Source organism: Fulmarus glacialis, unplaced genomic scaffold (assembly GCF_000690835.1).
Source record: "Fulmarus glacialis isolate BGI_N327 unplaced genomic scaffold, ASM69083v1 scaffold46279, whole genome shotgun sequence".
Classification (NCBI taxonomy): Eukaryota; Metazoa; Chordata; class Aves; order Procellariiformes; family Procellariidae; genus Fulmarus; species Fulmarus glacialis.
This window is the reverse complement of record NW_009234778.1, coordinates 3,806-8,294: the sequence shown is the minus strand read 5'-3', so window position 1 is coordinate 8,294 and position 4,489 is coordinate 3,806.

The window sequence follows — 4,489 nt, the reverse complement described above, 5'->3', positions numbered from 1 at the left end:
CACTAGAGCTCAGTCCCCGAGCAGGCTGGATATTAAATTGATCAAACTGGTAATGAAAGTGGGAATTACTCCATCTCAGCTGACACAAGGCAGGTGACCTTATTAAAAAATATGCCAGTGTATTTAATGGGGTAGGGCAGTTTCTTGGGGAATTAATGATTAATGTGGCTATAACTCTGGAGATCCCACAGCTAATGCCCCTGGAAAAAGTCTTACTTCCACTATGAGTTGGCCCGGCTGAAATTTTTGAGATGGGACTGTATAAATACAGGGGCATGAATTCAGTCACTGTTTTCTTACAGAGAAGCCAAGTTACTCAAGAACTGCTGCATTGATTAGAGGACATGGTGGCCTCATGCTGGACGTGGCAAGCTGGGTATGTAAGAAACCTCAGAGCCTGCTGAGGGATGGAGTGTGCCTCTCTGTGGTCTGTTCAGGCTAACCACCAGGAGCAACTCGAACTCCCATACTGTTTCGTCATCACTGAAACAACAGAAGCCACTGTCCGAGACACTGACTGCCTGTCATGTCCTGAGCAAGACCTGACTTGGAGAAACCTCAGTATCCACTGACAACCAGCAGCCTGGAGCAGGGCAGCACTTGCAGCTGTCTTGAGCTAAGGATCTAAGAAAAGGATCTAAGAGTGAGAAAAGCAACTGTCTGTGCACCTCTGAGAGGGAGCAGGAACTTAGGAGGGTCATAACATCCCAGCCCAGCATGGTGTCCCCAGCAGGTGCCCGAAGCTGAGGCCTATGGAAGAGCAAAGGAGCAAGGCAAGCAAACGAGGCACTTCTCCTGACACCCTTCCAGCCTCCAACCCTTTGCAGACCGGGGTCTTCCTGAGATGGACGTGGTTGCTGTGTATCCAAGAATGGTCCTCTCTCTCATGAACTTACCCAGCCACTTCTTGAACAGAGACCACAGAGAGATGGAGCAAGCAGAGATTTAGGAGTAAAGCAGCCTGTTTTCTTCTGCTTGCTGTAGGTACAGGGAAAAGAGGCCTTTGCGCACGTTCTTTGCAAATAAAAAGGAGTATAGCAAAAACTAACCTAAACATAGGCTTGAAGTTCAGGCCAAGGAGTGTTATCAGTGTAAGCAACAGGCAAGAAGCTGTAAGTAGTTCCCAAACAGAGATATTGAGCCAAACTGGAAGAAAAGAAACAGACACTTGCAGGATTCTGAGACTGCAGAGTAGAATTGCAGTTCACGGCAGGATTCAGGCATGCTGCAAAAGGAAGGTCCCAGAAAAGACCATGAAATAACCCGTCACAGGACAGAAAACCCACGCCAGGGTACCAGCTGCCAGGTACGTATGGTAACTGGGGAACCCAATAAGAAAACCCTGGCCTGGGAGGGGCAGTTTAGCAGGAAGGGACCAGGCAAGAGGAGGCTGGCTGCAGAAGCTGAGGAATGTGATGTTGTGCAAGGCAGGAGACTTCCAGGAGTTTTCTAGCCTCTTTACAACCTTCCAGCAACCCAATATGGGGAGACTAGATTGTCCCAGCTTCTGTAATGCCATCAGGGTCTGTCTTCGACCTCATGGTGACTGGTGATTGCAGCCACTGCCCTTCCCGTAAGAAAGCCATAAAAAGTTTTTGCGTAAGCAGTAGAACAAGGGACCAAAACAGAAGCATGAGCCTCCACCCAAACCAAAATCAAACAGGAAGGTGCTTGGCAATTTGAAACACCCAGGAGTGGAGTTTGGGGCTTTTGCTGAGCGCCGTTTTGGGTGTGCGTACATCAGCAGCTCTAGAAGATAATCAGGAAAAAAGGCATGGAGATGGATGTGAAAACTTAATAGAGCCTGAAGCAGGGTTGGTTCTGAACAGGGTGATACTGGTTAATTAGCATAGATGGCAAGGATAGGGGAAAAAGACTGTCTTTACAGCAGGACAGTGGCAATTTTAAGTGCAAGTTTGGGTTTTACACAATGTGAGGCAGATGGATCACCAACACAGATGGTTCGCCCAGACTGCTGGTTATACAAAGAGGAGACCTTGGGATAGAGTAAAGCCTCCGGAGGGAAAACAAGGCAATGGAAGCTAATCTTACGCTAAACCTTAAGAAAAACATTCTACTTTGGCCTACAAAAGGCAGCATTTCTGCTGGTGGGAAAAAACCTGGCCCACTCCTTCCCCAGTCTGGCAGCCAGCGTTTGTCACTAGTCACAAGTTACTTCTGACACAAGGCTTGTCATTACTCACTAAGAACCTGGCAGGCTCTAATGGTCATGTCTAACATTATTTCCCGAGCAGACCTGGAGCGCAGCGTGATGGGGACACTTTCAATCCTAAAGCCCTTTGGGAGACTCCGGAGCCCTGCAAACCAGGTGGCATCTCACCACTGCTCACAGCCTGGTGGGGTGGGAAAGAGACTTTTTCAAGGCAAGTCCTGGCTTGGTTCTACCTAAACCTAATAAAAAGCCTGTCCCAGCCAGGAAGACTTTAAGGACAACAGATACCTACCACAGCCCTCTGAAAGAGGATCCTGATAATTCACTGAAAGAGAACTAAGCAAAGAGATGGAACAGGCATCAAGCTAATTTGTGTTCTGATGAGAAAAGACATGAACGGTGAAATACTTGTCAATGGGTAAACAGTTACAGATTTATCATTTATTAAATGATTTTTCTTTATGCTGAGGATGAATCACAAAAGTATCATACAAATGCTTTTCCTTCTAGAGTGGTCCAGGGCTATCCTGAGCTTACCAAAATTGCAATACAGATGGTAAGTAGCAGAGATGGTGAGCATATTTCTAAGTAACGATAAAGTCCTTTTATTAACAGTTCCTAGATGTAATAGGACCCCCAGCCCAGCTACAACAAAGCTAAGAGATACTGTAATACAGACAATCATAGGAAAGAGAGCTGGAAAAGACCTAGAAAATTACCAGGTCTGGACCAGTATGACCTGCAAAACTGCTGAAAAAGCTACACCTAAACCATCAGCGAGAAAATTCCAGCCTCTCCAGACAATCTAATCCACATTTAACTATTTATCACTACAAAGCTTCCCTAATGTCTGATCTTCACCTCTCCTGATGCTATCTAAGATGATTAGTTCTTGTCCTATGCACAGGAGAATCAGCTGCTCCCTTCCTATTTGCATCAGCATTTGTTTCTGGTTTTCCTTTTTTGCATATTTAAAGAATTTCTGCCTATTTCCTTTTTTTAATGACAAAAATAACCATATGTATTTTTCAGTCATCCCTGACAGGTGATGTTTTCTAGATTCCTATGGACTCTCTGCCCATTTCATACCTGGCAACAAATTATATTGCCAGAATAAAGGGCATGATAATGCTAAATGTTTAGTGGAGCCATTAGAAATAAAAGGAGTGATCCATGTAGGTGCTCTCTCTGTGGCATAGCCAGACACCCGAACCAGCAGGCGAGGCTGCGGTTAGCCTTGCTTGGCAGAGCAGGTCAATCCCAACCTGCAGATGGAGTTGCTTTACTCCTCCAGCTGCTAAGGCACCTGTAGCTGGGAACGGGCCCTTGGCCACACAGGGACCGGGCCGCAGGGACACTGCCCTGTCCCGGCACCTCCTTAAGGGTCTGACACAAGCTGCCCCACTTCACTCACTGAGGGGAACACCGTGGGTTCATGTTCATAAAGTTAGCGAGTGCCCAAATGTTTGCAAAGGACAGTGTGAGCTACCTTTGGACATTCCTCCAGTGCAAATAATAGCTGCACGTGTACATTTGTACTTTACTGTACACTAATGTGTACATTAATCTGCAGTAAGAGAACAGATCTCTCTTCGTGCCTCGACTACACCAGTGTCACCTATAAAATCCAGTCATATTTAGCACAAGAAAACCAACTTCACCACCACAACCTGACTGTCCTCTGTTAGGACATGTTTAATTACGTCTTGCTTTCTCTGCGCAGGAGGATAAATGAGCAGGGAAGAGAACGCTGTGCTGTTGCTCCTGAGCAGCTGATGAGGAGTAGTTTGCACAGAGGTGAGTACGTGTCCCTGTTGGAAATTAATTGGAGAAGGGAGAAGTAGAGTGCTCTGCTTTGGACCAGTAGCAAGTCTGACTTGCAAAATGCACTCTGCTAGAGACTAAGCAGCTTCCCTATTCCTGAAACCTTTATATCTAAAAGTCTACCGCAAATTCAGACAAGCAGCAAAGTTCCCACAGTGTAAGAAGCTTTTGAGAGCACGGCAAGACAAAAGCGGATGGGATGGTGTATTGTCTGGCCCCTGCTGTTTGTGCAGACAGATGGGCTCACTAACTGCGTACGATTAGATTAGTCGATGATTTTACTGGACCATGTGAGCTGAGCTAGTGTTTGCCTTGATGTGTCATTTCATCTCTCCTCCCATTTGCTGCGAGTGCTGCTGCGTTTTGACTGTCTGATGTCAGTGCGTCTGCCTGGGAGCTCCCGTTCCAGGTAGGCTTGTATTTTCTTCTTTTTGAATAGCCAGATTATGGCTGGGGGGGGAGGGGAGGGAAGGCCAGGGGTGCGCCGCACAC